Source organism: Rhinopithecus roxellana, chromosome 3 (assembly GCF_007565055.1).
Source record: "Rhinopithecus roxellana isolate Shanxi Qingling chromosome 3, ASM756505v1, whole genome shotgun sequence".
NCBI classification, from domain to species: Eukaryota; Metazoa; Chordata; class Mammalia; order Primates; family Cercopithecidae; genus Rhinopithecus; species Rhinopithecus roxellana.
In genome coordinates, this window is record NC_044551.1 from 167,491,901 (window position 1) to 167,511,533 (window position 19,633).

Below are 19,633 nucleotides of genomic sequence, written 5' to 3' on the forward strand. Positions count from 1 at the left end.
TGTCTAGGCGCTTCTGTAATAGTGGCATTCTGTTTGTGCAGTTGTATACGGGTCTCTCTCTTGAAAGGTGCACGCAGTCTGACTGATCCCTGTGTCTCGGAATTCGTGCTAAATATCGAGTCTGTGAATGAATGAACGAACGACAAAAGGTAAGGTTTGTCTCTCAATTAAGACGTTCAGATGGGGAGGCGGTCCATCCCCCTACTAATGAAGTTAGCTACTTCAAGTTTCAGTGAACTTAAACTACAAAATGGGCAAACGGACACCTCAGACCTCACAGCGCAGTACTGAGATCTGATAAAACGCTGGATTTGAAGCCTTCGTAAAAGGAACATCCTCTCCCAACCTGGGCGTGCTGCCGGGTATCGGAGACGTCCCCGCCCACACTGCAGAGGCCGGCGCCGAGCCCCCGCTCCGCCCTCTCTTCCTGGTTTTTCCGGGCAACCCGCCCCTCCGGCGACACGTGACAGGGGTGCCCGACCGGACCCAGCCCCTGATTGGCCGGGCTGTGGAACGCCTCGCGATTGGCCCGAGGCCGGCGGGCCCCCGCCTCCCTCCTCCTCCTCGCCGCGGCCCACGTGAGGGGGGCGAGTCACGCGATTTCCGGGAACCCGTCAGGAAGGACATAAACAAAACAAACCCGAGGCAGCATGGAGAGGGGCCGTGGCCCCTGCAGCGGAACCGGACCCAGTCCCTGAGCCGCCCCTACACCCACAGGTGAGCGCCGCCACCCGCTGCCCGGAGCCCCCAAGGGCCTGGGCTGGGGGACGAGCGGAGCGGGGGGCAGAGGGCCGCTTGCCTAGGCGGCAGCAGCGCTGGGACTCTGGGCCGGGCCGGCGCAGGGCGGGGGCCGGGACCACGGCCGAGTGCCAGGGCGCGCGGGCCTTAGGCCACCGCCTGCGGGTCACGGGGGCTCCGCTCCCCTCCCCCACCCCCAGCCCGGGACGGTTACATAAAAGCGCGGGGCGGCGGTAGATGGGACACGCGGGCGGGCAGTAGGTTAGGCCGGGGGTGGGCAGCGCCGGGCGTCCGTACTGCCGGGCCGCCCGGCCCTTCCCCGCTGCCTCCGATCCCGGGGCCGCTGCTGCCGGCAGTCGGCCTGTCAGAGAAGAGAGCGGGTGGGAGGGGCCCGGGAGGGGAGGGGAGGCGAGACTGGCGGGGGAGGAGGGGAGAGAGGGGCGTGTGAGGAAGGGCTGGGGCCGCGGAGGTTGGAGCCAGGCTGGCAGGAGACGAGGAGGCGCGGGCTGGGGCTAGGGGGCTTCAAGCAGGGCGTCTCGGGGGTAGCCGCTCCCCCTTCTGTCCCCGCCTCAGAGGCGACGGGCGAGAGGGGCCTCCCTCCCGGGATTTGTTTATATGTCTTCTCAAAGTAGCTTGAAGCGGCTCAGGGGCGGAGCCCTCGGAGCTGAGTGGCAGGCTCTGGCGTCCAATGGACCGGGCGGATGGAGACTTCTGCACCAATGGGCGTGGGGGAGGCGGTGCCGCGGGGGCCACCAACTGGTTAGGCTGTGCCGGAGGTGGGCCGGGCGGGGCGGCCATGTTAGATGGGAGGGGACCAGCGGTGGTGGGTCACTGAGAGGGGAGGAGACAGGGCAAAGGGCGAGGGAGCCGGGCCGGGGGTGTTTCGGGTGTCCGAAGGCGAGTCCGATCGGACCAGGAAGTAGCTCAGGGGAGCCTGACCCCGACCCGCCTTTCTCCTCACACGAGCTGAGGAGGCAGGGAAGTACCGAGGGCAGTCAAGCCTCCTCTGGGGGTGGTTCCTGGGACTAGATGGAGCTCAGTCTCTGGATTCTCCCTCTTTCTTGGCCCTATGCTTCCTGACAAACCTGGCCGCCAAACGCTGTAATCGCCCTCCTGTTAACCCAAGAAAGCAAATCTTTCTGCCGTTTCTGAGCTGGCTTGAGCCTTAAGACTACCTTAAGGAGGTACTTGGATAAATAGCGATCTGAATTTCTGTACCAGGCCTCAGATAAGAGACAGGCAGTGAGGGGGAAGTTTTGCTTTTCTCAATTTTGTAAAAGAAAACGGGACTAGAAAAGCTGAGAAAGTTGAGGGCTGGGCGAGGTTTCTCTCCACCCCCCCCCCCCCCGCATCAGGATGCCTTTTAAAGATTAGGCCCCGTGCTTGTCCTAGTCTTCGTAGTAATTTGCCCCTCTTGCTAACATAAGTTGGTGGCCCACATTAATCAACTTCTTGAGAAAACTGAGCCCAGAGAAAGTTATTTAGTTTCGAAGATTCTTTAGGACTTTCTCTTGCGAATACCCTGCAGGTGAAAAATAGGATCAAGGCCTAGAATTTCTTTTTTTTTTTTAAAGCAGAAAACAAGACTTCTGTGTAAATCTTGTGATCTGTTGTAAACTAGTTGTCACTTGATTGTACTTTTAAATATCTTTAATCTTTTAATCCGAAATAGCTAGGATATACACCAGAGGCAGGGAAAAATGGTATGAATAATTTGAAAATAACTTATTTTAATCTAATTGTATTATTATTTTGGCATCCTTTTGGCCTTATTAAATGCTTAATTTAGGCTTGTGTTTACATCGGATTACAACCTGTGGCTACATTGGTATTGTCAAGGGTACCAAACTGTTGATGCATCTTTGGTTAAGTACTTAGGCATAGGAACATGCCTTGGATAGATCATGCAGGGGCTAATCCAGAGTTAGCTGTATTAAGAATTTGCGTTATCTTCTATTTTATTAGCTGGAGAAAAAGAATAATTGGTAAATGATTCATCAATTTTTTATTTTTATTTTTATTATTTATTTTTTTTTGAGGCAGAGTCTCTCTCTGTCGCCCAGGCTGGAGTGCAGTGGCGCCATCTTGGCTCACTGCAGGCTCCGCCTCCCGGATTCACACCATTCTGCCTCAGCCTGTCGAGTAGCTGGGAATACAGGAGCCCGCCATCACGCCCGACTAATTTTTTGGTATTTTTAGTAGAGACGCGGTTTCACCGTGGTAGCCAGGATGGTCTCGATCTCCTGATCTCGTGATCCACCTGCTTCGGCCTCCCAAAGTGCTGGGATTACAGGCGTGAGCCACCGCGAACAGGCTTTTTTTTTTTTTTTTTTGAGATGGAGTCTCCCTCTGTCGCCCAGTCTGGAGTGCAGTGGCACGATCTCGGCTCACTGCAACCTCTGCCTGCCGGGTTCAAGCAATTCTCCTGCCTCAGCCTCCCCAGTAGCTGGGACTACAGGTGCGTGCCACCATGCCCAGCTAATTTTTTGTATTTGTATTTTTATTTTTAGAGACGGAATTCTCTCTCTGTCGCCCAGGCTGGAGTGTAGTGGCGCGTTGTCGGCTCACTGCAAGCTCCGCCTCCCAGGTTCACGCCATTCTCCTGCTTCAGCCTCCTGAGTAGCTAGAACTGCAGGCGCCCGCCGCCACCCCCGGCTAATTTTTTTTTTTTTTTTTTTTAGTAGAGACGGGGTTTCACCGTGTTAGCCAGGATGGTCTCCATCTCCTGACCTCGTGATCACCCCGTCTCGGCCTCCCAAAGTTCTGGGATTACAGGCGTGAGCCACCGCGCCCGGCCTGTATTTTTAATAGAGACAGGGTTTCACCATGCTGGTCAGGCTAGGTATTAGCTTATTTATCAGTTCTTATTTTTTTCTTTCTTTCTTCTTTTTTTTTTGAGACGGAGTTTCCCTCTTGTCTCCCAGGCTGGAGTGCAGCGGGAAGATCTCGGCTCACTGCAATCTCCGCCTTCCAGGTTCAAGCAATTCTCCTGCCTCACCCTCCCCAGTAGCTGGGACTACAGGTGCGTGCCACCATGCCCAGCTAATTTTTTGTATTTTTAATAGAGACGGGGTTTCACCATGCTGGTCAGGCTGGTGTTGAACTTCTGGCCTCAGGTGATCCACCCACCTCGGCTTCCAAAGTGCTGGGATTACAGGCGTGAGCTACTGCGCCCGGCCTGATTCATCAATTTTTGTAGTACTTTGGCATGACTGACTCAGTTCTGTTAATAATGATACATAAAAACATCCCTGATTATTTGATAAACTTGAGTTGTTAAGTATAACTTTTGGGGTCAATAAGGGTATTAGCTTATTTACCAGTTCTTCTTTTTCTTTTTTTTTTTTTTTTTTTCGAGTTTTGCTCTTGTCACCTCGGCTCACTGCAATCTCTGCCTCCCGGGTTCAAGCAATTCTGCGTAGCCTCCCGAATAGCTGGGATTACAGGTGCCCGCCACCACACCCGGCTAATTTTGTATTTTTAGTAGAGACGGGGTTTCACCATGTTGGCCAGGCTGGTCTTGAACTCCTGACCTCAGGTGATCTGCCTGCCTTGGCCTCGCAAAGTGCTGGGATTACAGGCGTGAGCCACCACGCCTGGCCTATCAGTTCTTATTTTATCAGGTGGCATTGTGTTGCTTTTGAAACCGTAGCCCTTACAATGCCCTAATTAGTTTAACAGAGAAGTATAGTGAAAATTAAAATAAAAACTTTTCATTGATACCTAGAATATTCCAGGCAGTTTTCATTGTTGCATTGGTCGATGAAGTCAATCAATTAGCATTGCTTGTATAATGCTCTCTTATTCTAAGAATGGCAAATAGATGCAATAGAACTTATTTGGGTATAATTCCTTCATATGACTGGTATATATCAGCTTTGGGATTTTTATGTTCATAAACATAGAAGAGGCTAAATACTTCCAGAAGAGAGTCTGGATGCTCCATTTACCATCATTCTGTCATGGCAGGTGAAAGCAAACTTTTATATAGACAATGTTCTACTTAGTTTACAGGGTGGTTGTGTGTGGGTTCTAGGATACTAGTGTGAGAAGTAAAGGAATAACTAGCATGGTTCCTGGTGGTGGTTAACTAAATACAAGTGACGAGTACAGTAAGTTTGTGTATTGATTCTATTAATGTAACTCAGTTTTTAAAAGATAAAGAGCTAAAATCGCTGTTTGCTTTTAAAGCTTAATTTTCAGTCAAGATGGGCATTTATATATTTATTTAAAAAATACATATATCTATTTTTTTGAGACAGAGTCTGACTCCATCGCCCAGGCTGGAGTGTGGTGGCATGATCCTGGCCCACTGCAAGTGGGTTCAAGCGATTATTCTGGGTTTCCTGGGTTCAAGCGATTATTCTGCCTCAGCCTCCTGAATAGCTAGGATTACAGGCGTGCCCCACTATGCCCAGCTGATTTTTGTATTTTCAGTAGAGACAGAGTTTCACCAAGTTGGCCAGGCTGGTCTTGAACTCCTGATCTTAAATGATCTGCCCGCAGTGGCCTTCCAAAGTGCTGGGATTACAGGTATGAGCCACTGTGGGCCCCCCCCCCCCGCCCCAGTTTTGTGATTTTGAAATAAATCCATGCAGGGTTGAACTTGGATTTTTTTGAGGAACAATTCACTGACACTTTCACCATATTCAGTAGCTCATTTCGGGATAGATAAACTCTTAGACTAGACATAAATTTGTCAGATAGTTGGTTCTGATTATTTTAAGACAAGAGTTGACAGACTTTTTTTTTGTACAGGATCAAATAGTTAATATTTAGTCTTTTTCAGCCTTATAGTCTCTTCCACAACTACTCAACTTTGCAATCTGTAACATGAAAACAGCTGTAGAAAATATGTTCTGCATATTTTTGGGCTGTATTCCAATAAAACTTTATTTACAAGATCAGGCTGTGCCTCTATTTGTGCTTCCACGGCTATAGTTTTGTCAACCCTGTTGTAAGACATCACTGAGGTTTTTTTTTTTTTGTTTGTTTGTTTTTTGAGACGGAGTCTAGTTCCGTCCCCCAGGCTGGAGTGCAGTCGCACGATCTCGGCTCACTGCAACCTCTGCCTCCCAGGTTCAAGTGATTCTCCTGCCTCAGCCTTCCAAGTAGCTGGGATTACAGGTGCCTGCCATTGCGCCCAGCTAATTTTCGTATTTTTAGTAGAGATGGAGTTTCACTGTGTTGGCCCGGCTGGTCTCAATCTCCTGACCTCGTGATCTGCCTGCCTCGGCCTCCCACAGTGCTGGGATTACAGGCGTGAGCCACCACGCCCGGCCCAGTCATTGAGCTTTAAGTACTTAGATGTTAAGGTATTTCAGAATATACAAATAGACACTTTAGGTAAATTTGAGCATTTGTAGATTGTACACATTTTCTGCCTTGAAGAATTTTTAGTACAAGAGCATATGGCAACATTGTATTTTGTATTTTTGCTTCATTTACATATAAATGTTTTCTTGAAAAGCTGTTTAAAGCAAATATTGGTACAAATCCTGTTGATTTTAGAGACGCATTCTGATTGAAAAAATTTCGGCCTTAAGATACATTCAGGATATGGTTGTCTTGAGGTTTCCAAGCACATTTAGCATATAATCCTTAACAAAACTGTTTGGCTGTTTCAAGAGATGATAGTCAGGTGAATAGTCAACACGTGTAGTTCTTATATTCAAATATACAGTTAATTTAGAAGCTATGAAGACATCGAGTGCTTATTGCCTGAGGTGCCTGAAGAATTAAAGAGAGAAGGATGATTTTTCCAGGCCCAAAAGGTACAGGTTACCTCCTCTTTTTCCGGGGAAAATGTCAAGTGGTGCTAAGTGCCTAGTGAAGCAGAGATGCCATAATCTAAAAATATAACTGGCAAATACTTAATTTTTTTGATAGCTTTTGCTTTGTTTTTAATGTAATATTTCACCATTTTTGTTGACTTGAACTGGATTTCAAGTGGAAGCATAAAAGTTTGGAAAAGAGAATATATTGACCTTTATGAACTGAAAAACATGTGGCCTGCAATCTTGTTTCTAGTTCTAGCTAGCCTAGGTTCTGGCTGGATGACTACAGATAATCTCAGTTTATTAATTTGTAGTGGTAGGGATTAATGATGTTTTCCATCTCACAAGGGGATACTGGGAAATTTTTAGTTACTATATTCTTAAACTCTTGTACTTTGAATATGCTAATATTGTGGGCTGCTTGAAACTACTTCTCAAATCTGGATTCGATTTTCTCTTGGCTTATTTGTCTTCTTATTAAACTGTGAGCTCCTTGAGGTCGGAGTCTGTGTTTTATTTCTGTATTCACTGCCTCACACTGTGCCTGATACCTTTTAGTGCTCTTGAACTGTTTAAATGAATGCATGCATTGCTAAGAACCGCTTATCTGGTAAGTAATAAAGTCTACTATTAGAGATGTTGGGCTTTTCTTAGTTAGAAGGGAGGAATTAATCACCATCTGTTCAAACAAAAAGCTTTCATTCTAAAATTGATCCGCTCTTTTAAGAAAGTTTTTAGAGAAGCTATTTTGATGTTTAAAAATCTCTTTAATTCCTTTGTTGTTTTCAGATGAACTCCATTAGTTAGACTTGTTGAATATTCCTTGCAGGTATTTAAAAAAAAAAAGTTGTGCTTTGTTCTTTGGATTTGTCCTATTTGGCATATATGAATGGAATCTCTTATTTCATATAGGTTTGGGATAATTTTTCATCTGCATAGTAGGATCCTTTTTTTTTTTTTAGGGGGGCACTGTAAAATCATTCTTGCTAATAAGACTGACTCACCTTTGTAGGGTAGGCTAGGATTTGGAGCAAGTTTGATGCAGGGTGTGGCAATGGTATCACCAGCCAAGCCTTATATGCATTTTTACCAATTTATGACCTTTCGTCCAAAGTCTATGTTGTAACTCTCCTTCCTAAACAGCTTTCTAAACTACTGCTTTCCCTACTTACTCTTGGCAACTTAAATCATCCTCCACTCTCCTTTCAACACGAAAACCACTTTTATATCTTTTGGGTATTATTGATTTTGAGAATTTCCTATGAAAGCCTCACAAATTTGCTGATTTCTTTTTCTCTCTTTTTTTTTTTTTGAGACGGAGTCTCACTCTGTCGCCCAGGCTGGAGTGCAGTGGCGCGATCTCGACTCACTGCAACCTCCTCCTCCCTGGGTTCAAGCAATTTTCTTGTCTCAGCCTCCTGAGTAGCTGGTATTACAGGAGCATGTCACCACACTCAGCTAATTTTTTTGTATTTTTAGTAGAAATGGGGTTTTACCATGTTGGCCAGGCTGATCTTGAACTCCTGACCTCAGGTGATCCACCCGCCTTCACCTCTCAAAGTGCTGAGATTACAGACGTGAGCCACTGTGCCTGGCCTGCTGATTTCTTTTTCTTAATTTTTAATTTTTTTTTTTTTTTTTGAGACGGAGTCTCGCTCTGTAGCCCGGGCTGGAGTGCAGTGGCCGGATCTCAGCTCACTGCAAGCTCCGCCTCCCGGGTTTACGCCATTCTCCTGCCTCAGCCTCCCGAGTAACTGGGACTACAGGCGCCCACCACATCGCCCGGCTAGTTTTTTTGTATTTTTTTTTTTTATTAGAGACGGGGTTTCACCGTGTTAGCCAGGATGGTCTCGATCTCCTGACCTCATGATCCACCTGTCTCGGCCTCCCAAAGTGCTGGGATTATAGGCTTGAGCCACCGCGCCTGGCCAATTTCTTTATTAAAAAATAATTTTTTCTTGTTTTTTTAAATTTTTTTTTGAGACAAGAGTCTGTGTCAACCAGGCTGGAGTGCAGTGGCGCAATCTCTGCTCACTGCAACCTTCTCATCCTGGGTTCAGGCAATTCCCCTGCCTCAGCCTCCCAAGTAACTGGGACTACAGGCATCTGCCATCATGCCCAGCTAATTTTTATATTTTTAGTAGAGTCAGGGTTTCACCATGTTGGCCAGGCTGGTCTCGAACTCCTGACCTCAAGCCATCTGCCCGCCTTGGCCTCCCAAAGTACTGGGATTACAGGCGTGAGGCAATGCATTGGCCTAAATTTTTTTTTCTTAAAGAATAGTGTGATAGTAAAGCTTGCTGGGTTTTTTTTTGTTTTTTTGTTTTTTTTTGCCCTCCAGTTTTTTTTTTTAGATTCTTGTTGTGCATTTGTTTTCTTCAGTGTAATGTTTTGTCCTGAGGGTTTGAGGTGCTCCTTTTATAAAAGCAGTTTCTTTTTTGGCTGCTGATGGAATTGCTGCCTTTTCTATTATAGGTTAGTCATTTACTGAGAAATTTAAAGCATTACAAAAATAAAACTTTAAAAAGGTCTTTGATGATATGGGGGGAGGAATTAGGGGTAGGGTGGATGTACTTTTGAAAATATTCACTGTAGAATTCCTTAAAACAGCAAGGCTTCTAGCATCCTATTGGTGTGGTATAAATGAGGTGGACTCGTGCAGATTTTGTTGTTGTTTTTTGAGACAGGTTCTTGCTCTGTCACCCAGGCTGAAGTGCAGGGGCACGATCATGGCTCACTGCAGCCTTGACTTTCCAGGCTCAAGCAATCATCCTGCCTCAGTCTCCTGAGCCTCCTGAGTATCTGGGACTACAGGTGCACACCACCACACCTGGCTAATTTTTTTTTTTTTTTTTTTTTTTTTTTTTTTGAGACAGAGTCTCGCTTTGTCACCCAGGCTGGAGTACAATGGAACACTCTTGGTTCACTGCAACCTCCACCTCCCAGGTTCAAGCGATTCTCCTGCCTCAGGCTTCCTTGTAGCTAGGATTACTGGGATGCATCACCATGCCCAACTAATTTTGTATTTTTAGTAGAGTTGAGGTTTCTCCATGTTGGTCAGGCTGGTCTTGAACTTTCCACGCCAGGTGATCCATCCGCCTTGGCCTCCCAAAGTGCTGGGATTACAGGTGTGAGCCACTGCGCCTGGCCCACCTGGCTAATTTAAAAAATTCTTTGTAGAGAGAGAGTTTTACTGTGTTGCCCAGGCTGGTGTTGAGCTCCTGAACTCAGGTGACCCTCCTACCTCAGCCTCCCAAAGTGTTGGGGTTACAGGTGTGAGCCACTGTACCCAGCTGTACAGTTTTTGAACTGCTTTTTAGTAAGGCTTTCATCTTTACCTTTGAATCCCCTACTAGAGTTGCCCATAGACTAGGAGAGGAGATACACATTGCAACCCAATGTTACGATGGTTTTTCAGAACAAAATGTTCTGAAATATGGAAGAAGGACTGCTAACTCTGCCTGGGGAAAGTTGAATATTCATAGAAAAAGTGGTGTTTGAACTTAGTTTTGAAGATTAGTGAAGGAAGCATTCTAGTACAGTTGAAATGTAAAAGATGTGTAGTGTGGGGTTGGGTATGAGATGGTTTGAGCTAAGGCAGAGGTGGGAGGGAGAATGGAAGAGGAGGAAACTGATTTGTAAGATTTAGGAGGAAATAGCTTTTTTTGCTTTCTCTTTGTCCTCTAATTCTCTTCAGTCTGTTCTATGCTGTCAGGTCTCCAGTCTCTTTTCTCTGTAGCTCCCTGTACCTCTGACTTTGGTTGATTCGTCTTTTCCCGTAGTGTTTCATTTTTCTTTTAGTCCCACCTTTTCTAATGTGTTGGTACTAAGGTACTGTTCATTCTGACTCTATTTGTCTCTTGCCTTTATTTCACCTCCCACCCTCCCTGCCTCTCTCTCTTTATTCCCTTTGGGTTATATTTCTTTTCTCTTCTTTCTCTCCCCCTTCCTTCCTTCCTTCTTCTTCTTCTTCTTTTTTTTTTTTTTTTTTTTTTTTAGACAGGATCGTGCAGTGGCATAGTCGTGGCTCACTGCAGCCTTGACCTTGGGTTCAAGTGATCCTCCCACTTCAGCCTCACGAGTAGCTGAGACTACACGTGTGTGCCACCATGCCCAGCTAATTTTTTTTTGTAGAGACAGGGTCTCCCCACATTGCCCAGGCTGGTCTTAAACTCCAGGGCTCAAGCCATCCCTTGGCCTCCCAAAATGTCCGATTACAGGCGTGAGCAACCGCACCTGGCCCCTTTGGGTTTCTCTTTGCCCCTACCTTTACATTTTATTTGCTTTATTTATTTTTTATTTTTTTGAGGTGAGGTTTTGCTGTGTTGCCCAAGCTGGCCTGAAGCTCCTGGTGTCAAACAATCCCATCTCAGTCTCCTGAGTAGCTCAGGCTGCAGGTGTGTGCCACCTCTCATTATGTTTTATTTAAAATCAAAGCAAAATAAATTCTTCCACACTATCTGCTTATTTTGCATGTAAATAGCATATAAATTGATTCCCTCTTAGGAAATCTTGTAAGATCAACTCCTTTTGATACCTGTCCAAAGACTTAATTATCCATTTTTATGAATTTCTTTTTATGAAACATTTTCCCTTGTATTCAAAGATGCTACTTCAAAGGCCACAGTGTAGAATGTGACTGCCCGTGTACCCTGTTTTCTATTTCTTATGCACCTACAAATTGTTCTATAACAAAGTGCAATTCACCTTTTCCCTAAAGCTTTCCCAAACTTTCCCAGTTAGTATTCTTCTTGGTAGTTTTCTATTATTTTCTAAACACCTCTTTTTAAAATTCAGCTTTATTGAGTTATAGTTTATGTAAAAGAAAATTCAACCAATTTTGAGTTTTGACAAATACATGGTGTCATCTAACGACTGTTATATCTCCATCATTTTTATTACCACAGAAAGTTCCTCCTGCCGCTTTCATTTAGTTCTCCTGCCCTCGTCCTTGGCTCCAGTCACTGATTTGCTTTGTATCACTATTTTCTCTGGAATTTCATATAAATCTTTTGGTATAATGTGTTGTCTTTTGAGTCTGACTTCTTTTAGTTAACAGTGATTTTGAGATATTCATATTGTGTTGTGTATTCGTTGAGTCTTTTTTTTTTGTTTGTTTTCTTCTTTTTGAGACAGGGTCTCGTTCTGTTGCCCAGGCCGAGTGCCGTGGCGTGATAATGGCTCATTGTATCCTTGATCTCCTGGGCTAGAGTAATTCTCCAGCCTCATGAGTGTCTGGGACTACAGGTGTCATCATCATGCCTGACTAATTTTTGATTTTTTGTGGAGATGGGTTTTTGTCATGTTTCCCAGGCTGGTCTGGAACTTTTGGTTGCAAGCAGTCCTCCTGCCTCAGCCTCCCAAAGTGCTGGGATTACAGGTGTGAGCAACCTTTCTTAGCCTGAGCCACCATGCTGGGCCTGAGCCTTTGTTATTGTATGGACATACCACAATTTATGTGTTTACCAGTTGATAGACATCTGCATTGCTTCCAGATTTTAGGCTATTATAACTGAAATGGTTTTAAGTATTCATGTACAAGTCTTTTAGATACCTCTCTTTTAACATTAATTATATTTTATTTGGAAGTTGAGTTGCAGAGCTGTCAAGAGTGAACCCCCAGCATTCACAAATAGGCATTTTGCTAGTTCTGTGGTTTTGAGCATCTTTCAGCTTAGATTCATCATCTGTAAAATGGGACAGGCTGGAGATCCAAGCAAGCTAGAGAGCACAGGCCAATTTAAGGAGGAGATCTCTTTCTTCAAGTGATCATCTTTCTGGGAATATGTACCCAACGTCTAATTTTTTCCCCCAAAAGAGTGGTATTTGAGATCAGACATCAAATTTTATATGAAATTTTATGTGAAATTTAAATACTGGCAGTTACAATTTAAAAAAACTAATGCAACTGATTTGCAACTGAACACAACTTTGTGGGCATTGTTTTCTCGCTGCAGTCCAGTTTGAGACCTCAGCTATAAATCTTCAGTTGATTTTGTCTTCTGTTTTAAAATGTATATCCTCCCAGTAGAGTGCACTTGTTAGGTCCTTTTTACCTTAGTTTTATAGCTCAGCATAATAACTTGCTGGTTGTCAAAATTCCCAAGTTAAAAACTAACGAGTTACTGTAAATTTTATTCTTTCCTCTGATTGGAAGGATATTAAGAATACTGACTGCCTGATGGAGGAGTGGAACTAGGTTCTGGTTACTCTATGTACTTCTTTAAGAGCTGCTGATTCTATTCAGTGCTATGTTTTCTCAGCAGTTGGAATAATCTGCCTCACTTGTTAGATTTATCTCAGCACTTTTGAGACAAATATGGTATAGATTAAACTCTGCGTGTCTCTTTATTAGAAACTATGCAAGGTATTACAAATATACATATAAATTATGTATCACTCTATTTCCTCAAATTGTCTAGAACCATTTGGTGAAGCCAGTATAATGAACTATGAAAAGGTAATAAATTGTATTTGTTTGAACAATAAAGAGCAATAATCTCTCTAAAGAGGTCTTTTCCTCTTTATCTGCTATTTCTTTATTGTGTATAGAGATGACTAGTTTGGAGCTTTATGAATTACTTTGTAAGTCCAGAGATTCTTTTGCTGATTAAACCTGCATAATTGACATACACCCTCATAAGGCTGGGGGCAAGGGTGTTAAGTGTCCTGTGTTGCCTGAGTATCCCATATTCACCCTGGTTCTAGCTTGGTGGAATGTGGAATTTAGACAATTTAGGATTCTGAGTGGGCTGGGCACGGTGGCTCACACCTGTAATCCCAGCACTTTGGGAGGCCGGGGCAGGCAAATTGCCTGAGCTCAGGAGTTCGAGACCAGCCTAGGCAACATAGTGAAACCCCATCAGTACTAAAAAAAAAAAATTAGCTGGGTGTGGCAGCATGTATCTGTAGTCCCAGCTACTCGGGAGGCTGAGGCAGGAGAATTGCTTGAACCTGGGAGGCGGAGGTTGCACTGAGCTGAGATCGTGCCACTGCACTCCAGCCTGGGCGACAAAGGGAGACTCCATCCCAAAAAAAAAAAAAAGGGATTCTGAGTTGACTTTGGTTTTATACCTTAATAGCAGCAACATCCCAGGAGTATCACATACCAAGGAATAGATTTGAGAATAAAAATAGCCACCATTTATTGAGAGTCTGTTTTATGCTAGGGCTAGATACTTTATATGTTATTTTATTGTTAATCACAGTATCCCCACAAAGTAAAGGGGAATTCTTGCATTTATATGTAAAGTAAGGGAGATGAGAGTCTGGAATGAAATTCTTTTTTTTTTTTTTTTTTTAAATATATTTCTTTTTTTTTTTTTTTGAGACGGAGTCTCTGTCACCCAGGCTGGAGTGCAGTGCCTTAATCTCCACCTCCCAGGTTCAAACAATTCCCCCATCTCAGCCTCCTGAATAGTTGGGATTACAAGTGTGCGCCACCACACCTGGCTAATTTTTGTGTTGTTAGTAGAGATGGGGTTTCACCACGTTGGCCAGGCTAGTCTCAAACTCCTGACCTCAGGTGATTCACCCACCTTGGCCTCCCAAAGTACAGGGATTACAGGCATGAGCCACCATACCTGGCCATGAAATTCAAAATGTTCATTCCCAATGCATAGCCTTTACCTAGAGTTTGTTCCTCATAAAGTAAGCTTTTTAGGAATGTTAGAGCCAAAGAGGCACCAAGCTTTTCTCAGTGTTAAAAGAGATGACTGCAAAACCATGTTCATATAACCTCTGTACTGACTCTTACATAGTTTATGCTGGTAGTAAAACCTATTTCACAGTAGGAAGGAATTTGAAGAGAATTTGAAAATTATCTCTAGTATATGTCATGCTGCTTTTGAAACGGTGCCAAATCTGAGAAAAGAGGAAGGAAACAATTTTTTTTTTTTTTGAGACAGAATCTCTCCTGTAGTCTAGGCTGGAATGCAGTGGCGTGATCTCGTCTTACTGCAACCTGCACCTCCTGAGTTCAAGTGATTTTCATGCCTCAGCCTCCTGAGCAGCTGGGACTACAGGTGTGCGCCGCCACACCTAGCTAATTTTTGTCTTTTCAGTAGAGACAGGGTTTCGCCATGTTGGCCAGCCTGGTCTTGAACTCCTCACCTCAAGTGGTCTGTCTGCCTTGGCCTCCCAAAGTGCTGGGATTATAGGCAGTTAGCCACCATGCCTTACCCCTGCAATGAATTTTGAAGAAGAGCTCAAATCCTTGCTAACAACAGCATCAAAGTTGTTAGAGTGTGTGAAGAACGTCTGGTGTCACTGGAATCCTGCTGTGTGCTCCAGTGTGTTCTCGCTTGCATCACTGCCTGTTTTTATGGTGCTGCCATTAATTGTACTATTCTCTTTTTAACATTTTGTAGATTTCTGCAGAACAGCTTAAAAAATGAAGTGATTCTTTTTTTTTTTTTTTTTTGAGACAGAGTCTCGCTCTGTCGCCCAGGCTGGAGTGCAGTGGCGTGATCTTGGTTCACTGCAAGCTCCGCCTCCCGGGTTCACGCCATTCTCCTGCCTCAGCCTCCCAAGTAGCTGGGACTACAGGCGCCTGCCACCATGCCCGGCTAATTTTTTGTATTTTTAGTAGAGATGAGGTTTCACCGTGTTAGCCAAGATGGTCTCGATCTCCTGACCTCGTGATCTGCCCGCCTCGGCTTCCCAAAGTGCTGGGATTACAGGCGTGAGCCACTGCACCTGGCCACAAAGTGATTCTTTAAAACTTAAATATTTAACATCCTGCATAAAATATTTTGTTTTAATATGGTGAGTTTATCTTCCTGCTGTGTAGTTTAAAACATTAAAATACAATAATGACGAGGGAGAGAACAGTGTAACATATATCAGTCCAGTGCCTGAATTCAGTTGATTTAAATTAAATTTAATTCTACTTCTTCCTCTATCCTCTTTTCCCTAGACAATAATTCTATCAGGTCTTTAAAATGGACTAAAATTTAAATATCACTCTTCTTGGAAATTAAAAAAAATTCAATAGTACAATTTTTCATATTTTTACTATATGATACTACAGTAGTTCAAGACTCAGTTTAACAAACTAAGATCTCTGGAGCACATAAAAGATGCTCAATAAATATGTATTGAATGACTGACTTTTTTGTAATGTCCTCATTGTGAAGAGCACCGCACTTTTGACTCCTTATCCAGAAGGACATGTGGTCTTAGGGGATTTCCCATTCATTTTCAGCCAACTCTTGTGTGGATGACTGCTCGGAAAGGCATTGCTTTTGGCACTGTAGTGAAACAGATGTGAGATGTGATGGTCATTCTCAAAGATGTCACAATCTGGTAGTGGAAGCAAGGGAATAGGAGAGAAGAGGAAAAATATGAGCTAAGATATGAAGGTCAGAGTCTCACTACTGGAAATTTTTAGTGGAGTGAAGTAGGATTGTAACTGTCTTGAGGATTAGGGGAAATGGTAAAATCAATCTAATATTAGACTTTAAAGAAGAGTAGTGGAAGACAGGGTTGGAAAGATAGTGTCATTGTGTATGAGTATGTATATGTGTGTGTGTGTGTGTGTATATATATGTGTGTGTATATATTATATATATATATTTTTTTGAGATGGAGTTTCGCTCTTGTTGCCCAGGCCGAGTGGAGTGGCACGATCTCGCATCACTGCAACCTCTGCCTCCCGAGTTCAAACGATTCTCCTGCCTCAGCCTTCTGAGTAGCTGGGATTATAGGCATGCACCACCACGCCCAGCTAATTTTTTGGGTTTTTTTGGTTTTTTTTAGTAGAGACAGGGTTTCGTCATGTTGGCCAGGCTGGTCTCAAACTCCTGACCTCAGGTGATCCATCCACCTCAGCCTCCCAAAGTGCAGGGATTACAGTGTGAGCCACCGTGCCGGCCTTGTTTTTGTTTTTTTTTAATGAGACTAGGTCTTGCTATATGGCCTAGCTGGGCTCACGTGATCCTCCTGCCTCAGCCTCCCAAAGTGCTGGGATTATAGGTATGAGCCGCTTGTGTCTGGCCTAAGGTCTGAGTAGTTTGGACATTATCCAAGAAACATATGGGAGTTGCTGATGACTTTGGAGCACAATGTTAATATGACATGTGATAGGTTAGAAAGAATAATTTTATATTAATAATTATTTTAGGCTAAGCGTGGTGGGTCATGCCTGTAATCCCAGCACTTTGGGAGGCCAAGGTAGGTGATTGCTTGAGCCCAGGAGCTTGAGACCAGCCTGGGCAACATGGTGAAACCCTCTCTACAAAAAATGCAATAATTAGCCAGGCGTGGTGGCATGTGTCTATATTCCCAGCTACTCAGGAGGCAGAAGTGGGAGGGCTTGAGCCTGGAAGGTGGAAGTTGCAGTAGCTGAGATCACACCACATCTCTCCAGTGTAGGTGACAGAGCAAGACCCTGTCTCAAAAAATTATTTTAATAATTTTCATTAATTTTTAATAATTATTAATTTTAAAATAATTTTTCTTTTTTTTTTTTGTAAGAGATCGAGTCTTACACTGTTGCTGGGGCTGAAGTGCAGTGGCACAGTCATAGCTCACTACAGTCTCAAACTCCTGAACTCAAGCCATCCTCCTGCCTCAGCTGAATAGCTGGGACTATAGGCATGTGCCACCATGCCTGGCTAATTGTTTTATCTATTTTTTTTTTTTTCTTTTTAAGATGGAGTCTCACTCTGTCGCCCAGCTCAGGTCGGAGTACAGTGGTGCAATCTGGGCTCACTGCAACCTCCGCCTACCGGGTTCACGCCATTCTCCCACCTCAGCCTCCCAAGTAGCTGGGACTACAGGGGCCCGCCACCACGCCCAGCTAATTTTGTTTTTGTATTTTTAGTAGAGATGAGTTTTCACTGTCTTAGCCTGGATGGTCTCAAACTCCTGACCTCCTAATCCGCCCTTCTCGGCCTCCCAAAGTGCTGGGATGACAGGCATGAGCCACAGCACCCGGGAGGCTCTGTTGCCCAGACTGGAGTGCAGTGGCGCGATCACAGCTCACTGCAAGCCCCACCTCCCAGGTTCACGCCATTCTCCTGCCTCAGCCTCCCGAGTAGCTGGGACTACAGGTGCCCGCCACCATACCCGGCTAATTTTTTGTATTTTTAGTAGAGACAAGGTTTCACCATGTTAGCCAGGATGGTCTCCATCTCCTGACCTCGTGATCTGCCTGCCTTGGCCTCCCAAAGTGCTGGGATTACAGGCGTGAGTCACTGCGCCCGGCTGCCAGGCTAATTTTTACGTGTTTTTTTTTTTTTTTTTTTCTGTAGAGACAGGGTCTCACGATGTTTCCAAGACCGGTCTCCAACTCCTGGCCTCAATTAATCATCCTGCCGTGGCTTCCCAAAGTGCTAGGATTATTGGCATGAGAATAATTTTAAAATGGGGCATAAGAACTCGAGAGCAAGGGGAGGATAGAGACAGGAAGACTGTAGGGCAAATACTAGAATGGTAAATATAAGATGATGAGGGCCAAGTAGGGGTTGAAAAAGAGGGAAGGGCATAGTGAAACAGATGCATTTGTGTGCAGTACAAGGTAAGTGATCTGTATATCTTTGTTAAAAAGAATTGGTATGATTTAACAAAGCAAGTAGGGGAGAAGAAGTTAGAGTGAAGGCTGAAATCAGCCTTCTATCCCTGAATGTCAGAGAGTGATAGTATTATTGACAGAATAGGAATGTTTGGATGGGGAGATGGCATGTTGTATCTGAGGTGATGGAATGTGAACATGGAGATAGCCACATATCAGATGATAGAGCTCATGCATGCACATGTTTAGGTTCAAAATGTAGATTTGGGAGTCCTTTGGAAATGATCTTTGAGGCCCTAAGAGTAGAGATAGTCTTGTGACGATGGGTTTGCTTGGAGGCATCCATTTACTGAATGACCTTGGACAAACCTCTTATCCTTGCTGTAGTTTTTATTTATTAATATAAAAAGGTTGGACAGGGACTGGGGGATAGTGGTTACCCTGATACCAAGACTATGTTAACTAGATGTTTTATCAAAATACTGGTTCTTGTTACTTCACCAAGTTGTTTTATCAAATGACAGGGTATAGAAATGTACTTTAATCTGTAAACAGCTACACAGATACAAACTGTGAATATTTTGTCCCCAGTAGTAATCAGAGTTGGCTGGGATTAGAAATGCATCCTCTGGTTCTGTCTAAAATTGTTCCATGCTCTTATTCTTTGCTCTGAACAACTTAATTGACAGATACCAAGGCTGCAGAAAGCCTCCAATACCTTGCAATTGATAGTTTTCAGAAAAAAAAAAAAAGCAGTCCTTCCCATTCAACTCAGATGAATCCAGACACTTGCTTTAATAGTCTTCTTTTTAGGGCTGGGTGCGGGGTGGCTCACGTCTGTAATCCCAGCACTTTTGGAGGCTGAGGTGGGCAGATCATGAGGTCAGGAGATCAAGACCATCCTGGCTCATATGGTGAAACCCTGTCTCTACTAAAGATGCAAAAAATTAGGTGGGCGTGGTGGCAGGTGTGTGTAGTCCCAGCTACTCGGGAGGCTGAGGCAGGAGAATCGCTTGAACCCAGGAGGCGGAGGTTGCAGTGAGCCGAGATTGCGCCACTGCACTCCAACCTGGTGACAGAGCGAGACTCCGTCTAAATAAATAAATAAATAATAGTTTTCTTTTTGGCAGGGTGCGGTGGCTCATGCCTGCAATCCCATCCCTTTGGGAGGCTGAGGTGGGTAGATCACCTGAGGTCAGGAGTTCGAGACCAACGTGACCAACATGGTGAAAAACTGTCTGTACTAAAAATACAAAATTAGCTGGGTTTTGTGGTGCATGCTGTGTGAAAGTAGCTGTGGTAAAAGTAGCTGTGGTAAAAGTAGCTGCGTAAAAGTAGCTGTGGTAATCCCAGCTACTTTGGAGGCTGGGGCAGGAGAATGGCTTCAACTCTGGAGGTGGAGGTTCCAGTGAGCAGAGATCACACCATTGCACGCCAGCCTAGGCAAGAAGAGCGAAACTCTATCTCAAAAAAAAAAAAAAAAAAAAAGCCTTCTTCCTTATTGGTTCCCAAAGAGCTTTGACTAAGCTCCCATATGTTGCCCCTATAACCCAAAGATTAAAGTTGGATAGAAGCCTTTGGAAAGGAATTGAACAAAATTGTA

At 44.3% G+C, this 19,633-nt stretch overlaps 1 protein-coding gene across 3 annotated transcripts in view; it reads left to right on the forward strand.

Annotated features, from left to right (window-relative positions):
- The first annotated feature begins 594 nt into the window (after nt 1-594).
- Nucleotides 595-19,633, forward strand: part of CREBRF (CREB3 regulatory factor) — an 89,770-nt gene continuing 70,731 nt past the window's right edge. For 2 of the 3 annotated variants that reach the window (XM_030927283.1, XM_010373332.2), the window contains exon 1: nt 597-717. The gene's annotated coding sequence lies outside the window, so the exon portion shown is untranslated. Of the gene's footprint in view, nt 718-19,633 lie in introns of all 3 variants that reach the window. The other variant, XM_010373330.2, reaches the window with a different exon arrangement.